At 48.6% G+C, this 18,458-nt stretch overlaps 1 long non-coding RNA gene across 1 annotated transcript; it reads right to left on the minus strand.

Annotated features, from left to right (window-relative positions):
• Positions 1–1,966: 1,966 nt before the first annotated feature.
• Gm19277 (predicted gene, 19277) lies at positions 1,967–8,845 on the minus strand. The gene is made up of 3 exons (NR_040360.1): positions 8,689–8,845; positions 4,606–4,712; positions 1,967–2,867 (listed from the first exon to the last, which is right to left on the minus strand). It is a non-coding gene; the product is annotated as a predicted gene, 19277 (long non-coding RNA).
• Positions 8,846–18,458: the final 9,613 nt, after the last annotated feature.

An 18,458-nucleotide genomic window follows, 5' to 3' on the forward strand; every position in this document is an offset into this window, starting at 1 on the left:
ACATCTACAGTTAATATTTTGCTTTCTCTGTTTCATCTACTTCTCTACAGACATTTCAAATGTGTTTTTATGCTGTCTATAAAAGGCAGATCTAAGTTATGTGGTGGCACATACTGTTAATCCCAGCACCCCAGAGACTAAGAAAGGAGAGTCAAGAGTTTGAAGTCAGCCTGGACCACATAGTGAGACCCTCTCTCAAAAAGACAAAACACCCTCCTGAAATAGGAGCTCAGAAAGGTCAAGTCATAGCACTCCCGTTATAATAGAAGTCCTGTTAACTCACCCAAGTGATCCACAAGCTCTCAGAAGCCTTCTCAGGAAATGCCTGTAGCACTTCCATTGATGATGCCCGAACTTAAAAGTGACTAGTTCAGTGTAAACAGAGATGGAAAACCACAGACACCGAGCAGTGATGGCTCTACAGAGCAAGGGAAAACTTAAATGCATATCACTAAGGGAAAGAAGCCAAACACAAAGGGCTCCATGTTGTGTGACCTCCCGTGAGACACTGTGAAGGTGGAGAGTTATGGAGTGGCTGTGAGGTCACAGCGGGGGAAGAGATGAAGAGGCAAGGAGACAAAGGACACGAGGGCCAGGTTCAGCCTATATAATGCTCTAGTGTGGGACCTGTGTGAGACCCATAGGCTGTCTAACATTCCAGAATGACTTCTGAGGGCCAACAGTGGTCCTGGCTACAATGACATGTCGTTGGGCCATTCATTGTAACGTATGACACTCATATATAAGAAGATTGCCAGAGACCCATGAGTCTTCTCTATGGTGTAGTAAGGGAGAGGGTGATGAAGATAGCAGTGGTATCCATGGCAACCCAACCTCACTATGAGCAGTCAGAGGTGCTCCCTACTCTAGAGACTTGCACTCAGGTCAGGCGGGGTCCTTGAATTCATTTCAGAAAAGGACTGCAGTGCGATTTAGAATGAATCAAAGGAAAGTTAATGAGCTACTGAGAGGTTGAGAGAATGCACACTTCAGATTTAAGCCCAGATATTGAGAGAGAAGGGGAAGAGAGCATTAAGGAACAGGGCACTGCACAGCCAAGCTATACAGAGAATCAAACCTCAAGTGTCTTAATAACAGCTCTACATGCCAGAGGCCACAGACGTGATCTGTACTGCCGCCCAAAACCAGGTTGATGTCTGTGACGAGAGCTGCCGCCGGAAACCTCATTGCTGTTTATGATCTGTGCTGCTGCCACTGCTGCTGCTGCTGCTGCTGCTGCTACCGCAGCAGCCAGCTGCTATGGCCAGGGAAGCATCTTTTGCCGTGGTGTTGATGAATGCAGACTCATAACTGAGAATGAGAGACATTGAAGGCCTCTGGGCCACCATTCCCCATTCCAGTGAAACTGTCCAGACATGAAGCTAAAGAGTCCTTAAAAATTGTCATAGTCGGGCAGTGGTGGCCCACGCCTTTAATCCCAGCACTCCCAGCACTTGGGAGGCAGAGGCAGGCGAATTTCTGAGTTCGAGACCAACCTGGTCTACAGAGTGAGTTCCAGGACAGCCAGGGATACGCAGAAAAACCCTGTCTGGAAAAACAAAAACAAAAACAAAAACAACAAAAAAAGAATGTGATAAAGATGCTGAAGTGTAGGTCTTGGCAGTTGATAGATGATGCCGGGGAGGGGGAAGGGAAGAGAGGGTGCACTGGGTTTTCTTTAAGGAGCTGGCCCCTGGGAGTTGGACCAGGCCCCAGTGAGTATATGGAAAACACAAATTAGACTTGGGGGGAGGGAGGCAGAGCTTGTTTATTTGTAATTGTCTTTTTTCTTTCTTTTCTTATTTTTCTATTTCTTGTCTATTTGAGGGGGGGGACACAAGGGTGGGCGGGTGGATCTGGAGGAATGGGAAGCGAGGTGAGTGTATCAGGGTACATTGTATGAAGTTTCCAAATAATTAATAAAAATATTGTGGTGGGAGAAAATAATAGCTGCATGTGAGATTTTGATTTTTTTTCCTTTTTTAATTGGATAAACATGAGATTTTGTGGCTTTTAAAGTTAAACATTGTTGAAAGGATGTAATAAGATTAAGCAAAATTTACAAAGTGGAAAAGCCTATGGACCCATTTACCTATTTTCCTTAGGTTCCTTATGCAAATAAAATTGTAAGGAGGCTTTGCAGGGTACATTGTTGGGGTGTAGGCAGGAGAGAGGTTTGAGGGGACCGAACTCAGAGATCTCAAACATTCGGGCTCTGAGCAAGCCAAGCCTACTATACTGTGTTTTGCATCCTGCTGAAGACATCTCTTAGAAAAGAACATTGCCTCTGAATGCAGAATTCTCAGTGGTTGTTTAAAATCTTTGACACTCAGCAGGAAACACCAACGAGATGCTGAATGAGGGGCGCTGTTCCCGTCTCAACATCCCTGTAGTATCCCATGTCTCTCTGGGCTGCCTTGGAGTGGCCCTTGAGGCTACACACCCACAAGCACACTCCTCTGCGGTCCCAGAACACCGTAGATTTATTCATAGAAGTGAGAGAAGTCCTCAGCAGAAAACCTGATGTGATAGTCTCAAGTTAGTTTTGCGAGGGCAAGGGGCTGACTGGAAAAGCGCCTGATGGTGCCAATCAGACACGAATAGAAGTTGGTCCTGGAAGAAAGCAGGCACGACTCCGTACCCACAGCATTCCTAAGATTCATTCTCCACATTAAACCATAAGAAGACTCGTGGGAGGGCATTAAACACAAGAGACCTGGCCCCTGTGGGTAACCGCTAGTGGAAGCGGCCATCTGCACTTGGATCTCCAGGAACTTCAGGTGATGCAGCTCTCAGATGCCACAGTTTTGAAAGTGCCAGCGTCTTAGGCTCCTAGCTTCGACGGGTGACCATCCTAGACTCTGTTGCTATACACAACAGAAAATGATCATATAAGTTAAAAACTATTTCCAGTGTGGCAACAGCTCAGGACTACAGCCTCTGGGAGAGAAACAGGTGAGCTGCCTGAGCTTCTGGGAGTCCTCCCTGCAGATGCAGTGCTCTGGTAGATGGAGGGGCTGCACACTGGCTGTGGGTGGAGACTTGGGTAGGACACACCAGCCTCCCTGAGTTCAGAAATAGCTGGGGCAGAGATACCACATGACCCAGCAATCTTACCCTTCAGTAGTACTCCAGAGAACTTGAATGTCCACAGAAACACTATATGCCCATCTGTCGAATGGATCAACAAATGTGTCATCTCTATACAGTGATCATTCAGCCATAGAAAGAAATGAGATGCCGACAGAACACACAGATCATGCATGGTTTAGAAAAGATGCCAAGGGCAGAAGAAGCCTGTCACAAAAGGCCACACACAGTAGGACTGCATTTTCTTTCATGTAGGACATGTCCAGAATAGATCTTTCGAGACGAAGCAGGTTATACTTTTGCTAGGGACAGGCTGGAGTGGTAGCAAAAGGGTAGAGAGTTCCTCCAGGTGCTGAGAATGTTGTAGACTTAGTTCTGATGGCTGGAGAACACTGAATATACCAAAACCCTTGGAAATGCACAAGGTCAGAGGATGGATAATATGAGGAAGTAACAGCCAAAATGCAACTGGGAAAGGGACCTTTTCAAAGCAGTTGTGTGCTTACCCTGGGGGTCAGAAAAGGAATGAAAATGTATGTCCATAAAATGACAGTTACAGGAGGTTATTAAGGAGGTTTTATGTTGAGGGGGGCTCCCCTTCTCAAAGGAAAAGGGAAGGGAGGAATGGGAGAGGATCTCCATGAGGGGATAGTGAGGGGGGGGGGCTGGTGTTAGGATGCAAAGTGAGTAAATTTAATTTAAAAAAAATGACTGTTACAGAAATGGCCACAATGTGTCGATCTTGTTATATTCCCACACTCAGTCCACCCCAGTGTTTTCCAACAGGTAACAAAGTACACATCTGTGTTGTATTCCTAATATCACAAGAAATAAAATTGTTGATAAACTCCACTAAAAGGTAGAGACAGAAACTGTGAGCAGAAACACCATACTGGATATGAAAGACATACAACACGAGATTCTCCATGTTTGAAGTTCCAGAACCAGCAAAAATAGTCTCTCCCTTAGGGAGTCAGAGGGATGACTGTAGAGAAATGGGAGGCTACTTGCTAGAAGTGGAGGAAATATACAGATAAAAACCATTTACCCCCTTCCACTGGTACCAGGAGGACCCCTAACAAACCCAGACAATCAGTGTACAGCCAGCTCTTGTTGCTGGCAGCCATTGCCACATCCAACCAGCAGGTGGCGACCCTGGCTTGCCTCTCAAACCTCCACTCAGCCCTGGCCACCTTGTTCCCACTAGCGCCACAGTCTCTGCAAACAGAGGAGGCCAAGAGGGAAGGTCATTTTGATAACCTGAGCAACAGATACTCTCCGTGTCAGTGCGATGAAACAATAGGTCTAGACACTGTCCCGTGAGCAGCAGTCGTTAGCTTGGCTCCAGGCAGAGCATGGGGAGGGGCTGGGTTCTGTTGAAGATGATGAGATGTAAAAAGGGTGTAGGAGGATGGGAGCCAAGCAGGGAGTGGACAGCTCATGCGCATAGTGGGGCTTCGTCTCGGATTGCTCCCCACGCCCCAGAGACGTCTAGGGCTCTTCCCTAACCATTACCTTCAGGCACACGCTGGCAAACCGTGGAGCCCATGGCCTCTGTCAGATCTGTCAACGTCAGTCTTTCCAAGTCCGTGTCTGTAGCGCTGCCCTCTTTGTTCTCTTCTCTAAATGAGGTGAATGAGAAAAAGAAAATGGACATGACCGTTCTTAGGTAGGGTGGAGGAGAAAGTTTATTGTAGGTACAAAGGGAGAGCATAGTTAGAGGCAGACATGTCTGGGAGAGTCCAGAGCTGTCATGACCTTGGGCCATTTGAAGAGAGGGGCCAGGGGAGGGAAAGGTAGAGAGGGGAACCAGGTGCAGCAGCCAGGAGGTACAAAAGGGGACAGGTAATCAAAATGTCTGGATTATATAGGGAAGAGCCTCTGGGGAAGGGAAGCCCAGACCCTGGGCTGGAGCGTTCAGGGTAGAGAACAGGGTAGGACTAAGGGATGCTGGGAGAACCTGGAGGGCAGGTCTGATTTGATATGTTAAATAGGTTCCTCAGCTGTTTGTCCTGGGCTTGAAACTCAACTTGAAGGAGATCAGCATTTAGTATGGCCATGACATGGGGCAGTCATTCTAGAAAATGCCCCAAACTCTCTTTTCCATGGTGTCAGAGACACTCCCAACTCCTCTAGCCACGATTTGGGGGCCAGAACGCTCCAGAGAATTTCTTATTGAAGAAAGAAAATCGCAGCTAGGGCTATCTCCTCCATACCAGACTAGTTTCTGAATTAGTTCCCACCTAGGACTTAGTTTCACAGTATAGCTCTGTTGACAAGATGTCCAGACAGAATCTCGGGCAGGACTCTCAGTGTTTGGATCTGCCAAACACTGAGAACAAGAATAGAAGCCAGACAGTCACCACTAAATCTCTTATTTAAGATCACTCAGTGTCCTTGGCTGGCTTCTCTGGGATGAGGTCCAGAGTGGCCCACTAACTGGTCCAATGTTCAGTCTCAACTCAAGTTCACGACCAGCAAGTCTTAGTAGCCAGAGTCATCTGTTTAGATGGGCAGTCTGCAGGCCCCATCTCCAGCCTCATCCTCTCCAGGGGAGAGTTGTGTGGGTCCGAGTTTAATCCCATAGGGAAGGGGCAGTGGGCTTGCAGCTATGGAGCCCTGTACCATGCTGGTCCAGTGCTATTATCTTATTAAAATCTTCACTGTCCTTTAGCACACATTCCTTGTCCCAGAGGAAGACCAGAGTCTTAGAAAGTTGAACTAGCTTTCCAAAGTCCTCAGGGCCAGGTGAAGGTGAAGTCAGGCATTGGATCCAATTCTGATCCCAAAGCCACCTCCCACAGAATAGAAGGCTCACAGGTGAGCATTAGCAGAGTCCCTATAGAAAGGCAGGCACTCAGCAAAAACTGGCAGGAGAGCTAGGGGCTGGTGCAGGGGTGAAAGGGTCTACCCGAGTGCAACCCCTGGAACCTACAGTGGAAACAAGAACCAACTCTCGGAAGTTGTCCTCTCTCACACATGCACACACATACACACACCACACTACACTACACATACACCACATTACACACATAAGTATACACACTCACCATTACACACACACCACACATACACACACCACACTACACACATACGTACACACACATACCACACACACACACACACACCACACACACACTCTTGGAATATTGAATATATTTTTTTTTAATCTGACATAAGAAGGCTCAGTAATGTGCTTGCATAAGCATGAGAACCTAAGGTGAGTTCAGTCACCAGACCCACATAAAAATTGTCCCACACACCTGTAATCCCAGTATTGGGGGAGTGCAGACAGGAGGTTCCCTGGACTCACCTGGCCAGCCAACCTACCCTACTTGAGAAGCTCCAGGCCAGTGAGAGACTCTGTCTTAAAAAAAAGATAGAGCTTGGCATGGTGGTACATGACTTTAATCTCAGCACTGAATAGACAGATTTCTGTGAGTTCAAGGCCAGCCTGTTCTACAGAGCAAACTCCAGGCCAGCCAGGACTACACAGTGAAACCCTGCAAATACATATACACACATACATACACACACATATACACACACACATACACACATACATACATACATACACACATACGTACATACATACATACGTACATTCATGCATATATACACATATACATAAAACAAAGCAAGGTCAAGAGCTATTGAAGAAGAAGACACCAAAGACCTCTAGCCTCTATATGCATGTGCACACATGCACAATCAGACACATGATCTGAAATGGGTTAAGTTACTTTATTGGAACAAGAAAAAGCCTCTAGAAACAGGTATGGCTAAGATACTTCACAGACCTCCATTCTCTCTGTGCACTGGCCATACTTTGAGCCAGGAAAAAAGGAAGATTTACACAGAAACAAGTTCATCGTGATCAGTCAGTAACCTGTGATTGGCTGTAATTCAAGTGCTATGATGAGCTGAGACTCAGTTACTTATTAATGGGAGTATGCTCATAGGCTAATCCCACTATGTTTAAACAACAACTAGTCAGTACGCATGGAGGCCACTTTGGATTATACTTTATCATTCAACTACGGAGACAGGTTTAGCCTAAATTTCCACCACCTTCATATGTGTGACAATTCTCTAGTATAGCTCTCCAACCCAGGCTCCGTCTTTTATTCTGGCCTTGAAGGGAAGCTACAGGATGAAGGGTACCAGCAGGGAGCTCAGTCTGGCAGACAGTTGCAGAGTGGGGCTCCAACCCAATCTCTGTCTTGAATTCCATCTTGACCAATCAACTAGGATAACTCATGACAAAATTAGTGTAATCCGGCTAGAGAGATAGGTCAGTGGTTAACAGCACTGGTTGCTCTTCAAGGGGACCCAGTGCCCACATGGCAACACACAACCATCTGTAATTCCAGTCCCAGGGGATCGGATGCCCTCTTCTGGATTATCTAGGCAGCAGGGACACAAGTGGTGCATAAACATACATTCAGGCAAAAATGTTCATACACATAAAGAGAAGAGCTCTTGTTTAAAAGTTTGTGTGTCAGGCTTGAGAGATGGCTCAGTGGTGAAGAGCATTAACTGCTCTTCCAGAGGTCCTGAGTTCAATTCCCAGCAACCACCATGGTAGCTCACAGTCATCTGTAATGAGATCCAAAGCCCTCTTCTGGTGTGTCTGAAGACAGCTACAGTATACTCACATACATAAAATAAATCTTTATTAAAAAAGAAAAAGAAAAAAAGTTAGTTTGTCCAAGCTGTTCTCCCTCCTTCTCAAGCCAAGAATCCACTCCACAATCTTTTTTGTCCCTGTCCATGTCAACCTCATCTTGTAACTGTTCTGGGCAGAAAGTTTGGATTTCATTACTGGGTTTTTCTCTCTTGCACATACACACACAAACACATACACACACACACACACACACACACACACACACAGAGGGAGAGAGAGGGGAGAGGAGGGGAAGGGAGAGAGAGGAGGAGGGAAAGGGAGAGGGGGAAGAAGAGGGAGAGAGAGAGAGAAGGGGGAAGGAGGGGGGAAGGGGAAGGGAGGGAGGGAGAGGGGGTCAGGGGGTGTGGGGTCAGGGGAGGGACCTTATCAGTAAATCCCGTTTGCTAGTCTTCAATCTCTCTCTCTCTCTCATTATCACTGTGTTGTGTGTGTATGTGTGTAATGAACTTCTGCATGCCTCACCTGTACAGGTGAGACACCTTGATCCTAGGGAACCACCTTGATCTAAGCCACCATCTACCTAGTCTCCTCCCTGTACACCTACCTAGTCCTCCCCTGCCCACCCACATTCCTCCTTCCCAAGCCACCAGAGCCCCAGAGCCAGAGTTATCATGCAAGGCAGATCTTTCCAATGGAGAGAGGAGCAGAAAGTCCACGTGACTTTGCTACCACCCTCTCTGCTTCCCCTCCTTGCCCACTGTCCCAGCCACCTTGTGTCTTTGCTGTGCCCCAATCCTGCCCCACATTCCTGCCATGGGCTTCCTCCACACTCACCAAACCCTCTGCTCGGCAAGCTTTCTTCCAGATGCCAACTGGCTAAGGGTTAGCAGTTGCCTTATAGGTGGTGGGGTTTTCCTGGCCCCTAGGTAGAGAGGCTCTCTACTCTTCCCCCACCGCACCCTTCCTACCTCCATGGCTCTCCTGCCTGGTTTATGGAACCATCATCTGCCTTCCTCTTCACCACTTGGATGCCTGCTCCTTCAGGGCAGGGGCTACTTCACTCACTGCTACACCCAGAGCCTTGAACACTGCAGGGCACAGATTTGTTGCCTGGGGAAGTTGTCTGGGGAAAGTTTCACATTCCCAGTCTAAATAGCCAGGGTTCTGGTATTGTTCCAGCTACTCGGGGCTCACACGTGCCGAGAGCTGGAACAGGGATCAGCCCTTCAGGGACTGATTGTATGGCAATTGAGGACCCACCACAGAAGAATTCACCCAGGGGAAAACAGGCCAGGCTCACTGTGCTTAGTTATCTAGCCCTGTTCATTGATAACGGGGAATGCTGTGTGGTGTGTTGGGGTTGGGGACAGGATACTAACATGAGGGACAACAGGCAAGACAAACCCTGATGTGGCACCTGAGAGACAGACACTTGAGGTTATCGAGAGCATGCTCAGCCAAGCCTGGTGCTGTGGGGAGATGACAGCCAGCTCTGACTTGATGACATTGTGATTTTTGCCTGCCCAGAAATGAACTCCTCTATCCCAGTAGAGTGCTCAGACCTGAGTGATAACTTACACAGGTCCCCTGTGACACGTAAAGGGACTTAACTAGCCAGGCATCCGGTAAGGGCTGTTGACTTTTTGCTCTGGAGTGCCTGTGAGATCCCAGTGGCCTGCAGGTGAGATAAGGCGAGGATAATGGGCTGTGAGCGTGAACAGCTGTCTTTGCTTCTGGAAAGCCTGCTTATTGCTATGGGAAAGGGATGAAATGGTCATTTTATTACTCTATAGTGGGAAGGGAAAGATAACCCTGGGAAGCAAGGCAGTTTTCCTGCCCCGATGTTGGTGGATTCCATGGATAGCTGTAGTACATACCTTTCTGATGTCTGCCTTAAAACCCCACCTGAACCCTACTTCCACACTGCAGGCTGCATTGGCTCGGAAGGCTGCCATCCAACTAGCAGTACGAATAAGTTCATTTAATCTACATTTGGATGAGCCTAGGTTTTTTTGGTTTCTCTCCATTGAGGAACGCCTCGACAGTGTCAGTGAATGTGAGAACCATTTTCTAGGTTGGAGAGGCCATATGTAGAGACTGGCAGTACTTAGCGTGAATCACATTCAACCTGTGCATGGCTGGGAGCTCCTGCAAGTCATGCCCTAATGCTGGGCGACTCTTCTATGCAGACTCAAACATGCTGGATGGGGCTTTTGCCCCAGAGAGCTCACACTCTGGAAGGAAGGACTGTTTTTCATTTATTTGACATGTGCCTAGAGAGAGTTTGTCCTCATTAGGGTTTTATTGCTGTGAAGAGACACCATGACCAAGGCAACTCTAATAAAGGACAATGTTTAATGGGGTTGGCTTACAGTTTCAGTTTAGTCCGTTATCATCATGGCAGCATCCAGACACTGGGATGGAGGAGCTGAGAGTTCTTCACCCTGATCTGAAGACAGCAAAAAGGAACTGTATTCCACACTGGGCATTGCTTGAGCATAGGAGACCTCAAAGCCTGTCTCCACGGTGACACACTTCCTCCAATAAACCCACACCTACTCCAAGGACACACCTCCTAATAGTGCCACTCCCTATGGGCCAAGCATTTACACACATGAGTCTACGGGGAGTCACACCTATTCAAACCATCACAGAGCTATGCTGTGGCAGGCACTGTGCTATGGCCCTGGCTGTAGCCATTAGAGGCTGGGGTGGAGCTCAGTGGATGTCTTAGTCTCTTTTCTGCTGCTGTGAGAAAACACTATAACCAAGACCACTTAGGGAAGGAGAAGTTTATTTGTGCTTACAATTCCCGGGGGGGGGGGGTAAGAGACCAGTATGGAAAGCATGACAGAAAACAGCCGTCTTTAACAGGATGTGAGGGCTCACCTCTTGAAGCAAAATCAACAAACTCTAAACAGTATATGGCTTTTGAAACCTCAAACTCCAGTGACTCACTTCTTCCAGCAAGGCCACACCTCCAAAACCTACCCAAACAGCGCCACCAACTGGGGACAAAGTGTTCACACATCTGAGCCTATGGGAGACATTCTGGTTCAAACCATCACAGTGGGAGAGCTCTGGCTTAGCTCATTCCCTAGGTTCAAACCTAACGACTGGGGAGCGGGTAAGAAATGACATGCAGTTGAGAGAGCAGAGGGACAGGAACAATAATCACCAAGTCTAAGGCCCAACTCATATAGATGCACAAAATGGCTGAGTGTGATGTTGATGTTTTTATTAGCAAGTCAGATAAATGTAGGAAGCTTGTATACCCCTGTATGAACAAGTATGGCCGTGGGAAAGACACCAATGCCTCAGACTCGTGGGAATGCCAGGCTTTCCCTGGGTCAGGCTCAGGGGAATGGCGAGGTCTTGCCCTGGTCCAAGTAGGGATGATGATAGTGTGTGCAGAAATTATCAACCACAGCTTCCTCCTCCCCAAGACTGCAGCCTGAGACTGCTCTCCCACAGACAGGCCCTACCACGATCAACCAGCCCCCTCCCTGAGCTGTTCAAATAAACACATGGAGTTTCTCCACCAGAGCTCCTAGCCCACCCAACACTAGCGGTTCAGTATGTGTATTTGCTATTTTCTCATTTCCTGTCCCCCCAAATCAGATCCATTCCAAAGCCATGCTGTTGGGGCAGTTAAAAGGAAAAGCACCACCAGATTCCCTGGTCTCCAGGAGATGGGAGTCAAACATCAGGATCCACACCACACAATGAGCAGCATTCTGTAATTGGGGTGTGACAAGGTGTCAACTTGTCTAAAACCAAGTTACGAAAACCAGTCACACAGTCCCAGCCTGTCACAGTCTCAGATTGCGTACAGTTGACCTGGGGAATCTTGCCGACTGTGATGTGTCGGTTGACTTTACTTGTTCTACATATTTTTTAATAGGCCCCAGAATTCAAGGCATGTAAACCAAACCTGCTCCTGCTGATCTATCTATCTATCTATCTATCTATCTATCTATCTATCTATCTAAAGATTTATTTATTATATGTAAGTACACTGTAGCTGTTTTCAGACACACCAGAAGAGGGCATCCGATCTCATTCCAGATGGTTATGAGCCACCATGTGATTGCTGGGATTTGAACTCAGGACCTCTGGAAGAGCAATGACTGCTCTTAACCGCTGATCCAACTCTCCAGCTCTTGCTCTGGCCCCGCTCACTGTCTTCAGACACCCCAGAAGAGGGCATCAGATCTCATTAAGGATGGTTGTGAGCCATCATGTGGTTGCTGGGATTTGAACTCATGACCTTCAGAAGAGCAGTTGGCACTCTTAACCGCTGAGCCATCTCTCCAGCCCTAGAGCTTATATTTTAATGGGAGAATAAATCATGGACATATGAACAATAAAATCTGCTTGTGCAGATGGTGACAGGTACCCATGAGAAGGAAAGTGGGTGCATTTGGGGAGGGGTACTGCTACTGGAGGTGGGTGACAAGGATCACTGTTTGGTTTCCCAAGGAGCAGACTCTGAATGGGAGGTTAGTATGCAGGGCTTTTCCCAGACAATGTCATTGGCATGAATGGGTTTGTGGGAGCCAATGGAAGCAGACTTACACAGAGACAGACTGAGATGGGATCCAGGGACACAAGAGTCCCAGCCAAGCCCATGAGGAGCTCTGCATATGAATAAGTTGTCAGAATCATCAGGAATCAGGCTAGAAGCTAGCCATTAGATGCACACACACATCAGTGATTGGATGTGGCCACTCGAGGGAGATATGGCTTTGGACAGACAGCTTTTCTTTCAGCCAAGACAATCTTCAGAGAGCAACAGCCATCCAGGGAGGTAAGTCCATCATCAGAGGGTCTGAGTGGCACCTCTCAACATCTCAAGCAAGGGAAGGCTTCCGCAGGGAGGCAGTGTTTCAGTAAGCACTCAAGGCTGAAGGCAGGGGGACTGCCATGCAAAGGCCCCAAGGAGAAGAGGTGACTTACACACCTTCTGTGTGAAGGCAAGAGTACAGAGGTGAGGAAGGACTCAGCAGAAAGACCAGAAGGACATGGCTGCTTCGATCACCCAGCCATGGCAAAGCAGCAGAAATAGCGAAACAGGATTGGTCACCTGGCAGAGCCAAGGATGATGCAGGTGGGCATCCTGGCACAGTTGATGTGAAGGGAGAAGGAAGTCAATGACCAATCTGAGGCCTGGGGACTGAAACTGTTTGGGGTGATGTTGCTTTTACAAAATGGAGTTCTTCTAGAACACTCTACTGGATTGAGCCCACTAGGCAGGTCTGCCCGCTGGGCATTAGAATCACTGTCCTCTGGTGGGGAGACACCTGTAGCAGGTGGTTAAGCCAGCAGGTACATGCACATTGGAACCACAGAGGGAGCGCATGTGGGGAAGTTGAGGGAACATACCCAGCTGCTCACAGACCCAGGTTCCTGTGGTGGAAGGCATTCTTACTAGGCAAGATCCAGTGATAAATCAAACATCCTTTCTAATTTTGAAGTTCAGGTGGTCTGCACAGGTGCCTCGGAAGTTCTTCTAGAATGTTCCATCTCTTCCTGAGAGGAAGTGTTGCATTTTTGCAGGGTGCCTTCTTACAAGTCCGTTTCATGGACCCCACTCTTCATATTCATGGATATGGTGGGGGGATATTAACCAGGTGTGGTGGCACATGCCTTTAGTCTCAACACTTGGGAGGTAGAAGCAGGTGGACCTCTGTGAGTTCAAGGTCAGCTTGGTTTATAAAGTGAGTTCAGGAAAGCCAGGGCTTCACAGAGAAACAAACCCCGACTCAAAACGTAGACAACAAATCGTGTATCCATTTTGATAAGATAAACTGAGGCCTAGAGTGAGAAAAGGATGTTTTCCCAACCCTAGAGTAATAAACATGGATAGGAACCCAGGCCACGCGGCTCCAAGGCTCATCTGGGACTCCCGCTTTGCATCTGCTTACCTGGTAGATGCTGAGGGAGAACTCCCTGCAGTGTGTATGGGAAGGTCCACCCCCATGAGTGAGTGACATTAGCAGTCACTTCTGAGGGCCTGTGATCATCATGAACGGGTGGGCAAATAGGACTCTGGGTGTCAGCCCTGTCAGCCTCCTGAGGAACTTGAGTCTGTTTTCTAGGAACCCAGGCCTCTCAGCTGGGTGGTGCGGGGAGCTGGCTGACTACAGAGGCTCCAAGCAGGTAGAGAAAAGGAGGCTTCCCCAGACATAATTTGCCGGGCAAGCAAGTCCCAGGGTAGTTGAAGAACTGTCTGAGTTTCATGCTGCTGTGTGCATAGGATGAACAGCTTCAGAAGCAGGACAGGAAAGACACCGGTCTCAGGATCTGGAACCCTTCCATCCCCGGACTCTTAGTTACCCACGCAGCCTCTTCTCCAGGATTCTCTGAGCCTTGCCCGGTGAAGCCGGGTTCTTCACTGGCTTCTAGAGTGTCCTGGGTTCCCAGGTCTGAGGACTTGATTTGATTCAGCCCAACTGTTGGAGGGAGGCTGTATCATCTGCTTACAAGAGCCCAAGTTGTGGGTGCAGGGAGAAGAGCAGAGTCCAGGCTATGGGGAGAAACACCAGCCCTGGGGCCAGGTACAGTTTTCTCTGCTTCCTGTAACTTTGACCAAGTATCTGACCCTCAAGGTTATTCACCTTAGTCTGATCATTGCTGAGACAAGTGACAAGGTACATCCTGCCCAGGTGTTAACATTCTGTGTAAACTCCACCCCACAGTTGCCTGGCAACAGCCAGGTAGGCCTGACCCACTATAAAAAGGGTTGCTTGCTCCCTCCTTGCTCTCTTGCTCTCTTGTTTCTCTCTTGCCTTCTTGTGCTCTTCCCTCCCCCCTCCTTCTCTATTCCTTTCCCCTACCTCTCTCCACATGTTCATGGCTGGCCCTTACTTCTCTACTCTCTCCCTCTCTGCCTTTCCCTGCCTCTGCTACCCTCTTAAATCCCCTCCCCATGCCCTGAGTAAACTCTATTCTATGCTATACCGTCCTGTGGCTGGTCCCTCCTGGGGAAGGGATGCCTTGGCATGGGCCAGCTGAGACACCCCTTTCCCCCATATCTCACCACACCTCCACAGAACATATCTCCTCTTTCTTTATCTTTTTATAAACACATCATTGGGGACTCAGACCCAGGGTTAAGTGGGTGTAGGGTCACATCCTGCACTCAGATATCTTCTGTTCTCCCATTGCCTGTGACTTAGACATCCCAAGACTGAGTTTCCACATCTGTAAAATGGGGTTACTAAACACTGTCATCCTAATCTTCTTAGACTTAAACGGCAATTACATAAAAGAATATGCTTTGGGATGTCCAGAGCTTCTGCATAGCCGGGCGGAGGTGGTGCACGCCTTTAATCCCAGCACTCGGGAGGCAGAGGTAGGAGGCGGATTTCTGAGTTTGAGGCTAGCCTGGTCTACAAAGTGAGTTCCAGGACAGCCAGGGCTATACAGAGAAACCCTGTCTCAAACAAACAAACAAACAAACAATCAAAAACAAACAGAGCTCCTGCATGTCATGCCAGTGATGCTACACTGAAGGAGCCAAAAATCACCGAAATAAAATTTAACAGGGGGGAGGGGAAGGTTCCCCACTAAGGTCCAAACCAAGAGCTCCACATAAATATGTTTCTGTCTCTGTCTTAGGAAAATCACCCCTCCCGATAAGAAGCTGCTAGAACCTTTGGTAAGCAACATCCAGTTGAAAACATTGAGCATGCAACAGGCGACTTGTGGCACTGGCCTGTTTCTTTTCTCAGTAAACAAGCCCTGACTAACCATGTCTGAGCCCCCCCTCCCCTGAGTGTGAGGCAGGAAGTTGGGGGAAATGCCCAGGCCTCCTCCCATCAGCCCTTCCTCCAGGCTGAAAGTTCAAATGACAGCCTCGGATCCCCGGAGCAGAGCGGCTGGCCTCCATCCGCCCAGGAACGCTGGAAATGGATCTGCTGGAGAGTTAGCCAGCACGCATTTCTTGGAATCGTAAATGTCTGAGGGCTGCTGCAATACTTCAGATTATCTTGTTTTCTTTACCCGTGGAAGCCAAGGTTTTAACGCGGCATCTCTGTGAGAGTATCTCTTGATAATAAGAACCAAATGTTGTTGGTGGGAATGACTGGAAATTACACCGAGCATCAGAATGTGGGGTTTTAGATTCCCCTCTGGAAGGCCCGCTGAGAAACAAACACACAGGACATCTTCCCTACAAACCACCTAGGGGATGTCGCAACCCAGAGGCTTCCTGCTGCTTTCTCTCCAGGCATGGGTGGGCTGGGACTGGGCAGCCTCTTCGGAGGCTTTCACCGGCTGGTGTAGATACCTCACAGTTCCAATCTGACCTCCAGCCTTCTCCTCAGAGCTCCTTCCTTGGCCACATCGAGAAACTTCTACCTAGACATGTTAAAACCAGACCCTTCATTTGCCTCCAACCTGGCTTGCTCTTCTAGCTGTAGATGCCACACTGTTGAAAGCCATCCCTGGTCCTACAAGAGAAACCTGGAAATCATTCCTGACCCCTCCCCATGCTGTCTCTACCAGCCGGTGTCCTGTCTCACTCTGACGCCAGCCCCTCTTATCCACACGTTGGGCCCAGGCCTGGCCTCTAGCCTCCCTCCAGACACCGAACCCTTGCAGGAGCCCTCTCTGCCAGACACCAACAGTGCCTTTCCTTTTCAAGCCCACCGCCAGCCAAAATGATCTTTTGGGGGTGTGGGGGGTGGTACAAAAGATCCTATTCGGTCACAACCAAAACTGAAGGTGGGGCTGGAGAGACAGTCCAGTCAGATAAGTGTGCAAGCCTGAGGAACTGAGTTTGATCTCTAGCACGCAGGTAAGAAGCCCCGCCCGATGATATACATACACTTGTAATCCCAGTGCCAGGGGAAGCAGAGGTCATGGGGCTGGCTCACCAGATTGGATGGACTGGAAAACTATCCCAGTGAGAAACCCTCTTTCAAAAAAAAAAAGAAGCGGTAAGATAGCTTAGTCAGTAGAGCAGCTGCCATGCAGTCACAAAGCAGTCACATGTACGATGGCACGCATCTCTAACTCCAGTCCCAGCAGGGCGGAGGAGGGTAGGCAGATCCCTGAAGCTCACTGCACGCAGTCTGCTTAGCCAACCCATGAGTTCTGGGCTCAGGGAAAGACCCTGTCTCAAACACTAGGGTGGGGAGTGGTAGAGAAAGATGCTGTGTACTGGCCTCCGGCTTCCACACACATCAGCACACATACACTATAGGCTAAACATACGCAAATGAATTTTTTGTTTTGTTTTTTTTTTTTTTTTTTTTTTTGAGACAGAGTTTCTCTGTGTAGTCCTGGCTGTCCTGGAACTCACTCTGTAGACCAGGCTGGCCTCGAACTCAGAAATCCGCCTGCCTCTGCCTCCCAAGTCCTGGGATTAAAGGCGTCACCACCACACCCAGCATGCAAATGATTTTTAAGAAATGATTACTGAGGACCCACACCTAAGGTTGACCTCTGGCCCCCACACATGCATCTGTGTACACATGATAAAACAAAACCCGAAAGCCTGAATTGAGGTCTGGCTCCCTCCGTGTTCTCAAGATGAACTCCGCCTTCAAGGAAGAATTGTAAGAGCATCAATATAAACTCGTATTTCAGATCCACCAAGGAAGACTTTTCAGAAACCGCCCTGCTTGCCTGATGCTCAGGACCCAGGCTGAACACAGAGCTGGTCCTGGGGCAGGGGGATAGCTCTGATGCGGTCCTATCAAGTGGACCTCTGTCCCCAGGTATGACACTCCACTGCTGTCTTGAGAGCAAAGGAACTGTGATTACCAGCAAGAGGCCCTCACAGGATTGGGCCTATTCAGGGTCTGTCACAGTAGAGGTGTGTGAAGAGACTCACTTAAGATTTCAGCCACTCCCTCCCTCCACCCCCTCCCCAGCATCCTCATGTGCACACTATCTTGCTAGACTAGGTGGAAGATTGACTGAGGTGGGGACTCCAGTGGTGTAGCTTTCTTGAGTCCTCACCTACATTGGGGTTACCTGTGCTGGGGTACGTTTTTTGTGGTGGTGCAGCAGCTTTTGAGTCAGTCACGGCCCTGTGAGTAACCCCTCACCCATTAGTCTCTCTCATCAAAAGAAGTCACGAAGCACCCTGCTACGGAGGGGCTCCGGTCTGGGATGATTGAAAGTAAAGTTGGCAAAAGGAAGGTCCTGAAGGGTCAGAGCCCACTGGAGGAGATGCTGACGGCAGACCAAAGGCTCAGTCAGTCCCTGTGGACCCGCAAAGCATTAGTGGAAGGCAATGTCGGTCTACCGAGGAAGAAGGCTAAAGCTTCAAGCGCCTCTTGATTTCCTTTTCACATCCTACTGCCTTTCACAAGGGCTGTGTGCCCTGATGACTCTACAGCAGCGGTTCTCAACCTTCCTAACACTGCGACCCTTTAATACAGTTCCTCACACTGTGGCGGCGGCCCCCAAACATAAAATTGTTTTCATTGCTTCTTCATAACTGTAATTTTGCTGCTGTTGTGAATCAGAATTTGAATGTCTGTGTTTTCTGATGGTCTTAGGCCATGCCTGTGAAAGGGTGGGACCCACACGTTGAGAACCATTTGCTCTGTATGGAGGCCCACATAGGCCCACCATCCCTCACCTGGATTAGCGCCTTGGACCTGGGCCAGCATCTCTGTAGTGCAGGTATGCTTGCCTGCTGCCACAGCTGGGGCTTCTAATTAATTACAGATTTGAGTGCATTTGTTTGCTTTGCATTTAGAAGGCAGCCAGGAAATAA

The sequence above is a fragment of the Mus musculus genome, chromosome 15 (assembly GCF_000001635.26).
Source record: "Mus musculus strain C57BL/6J chromosome 15, GRCm38.p6 C57BL/6J".
Lineage (NCBI taxonomy): Eukaryota > Metazoa > Chordata > Mammalia > Rodentia > Muridae > Mus > Mus musculus.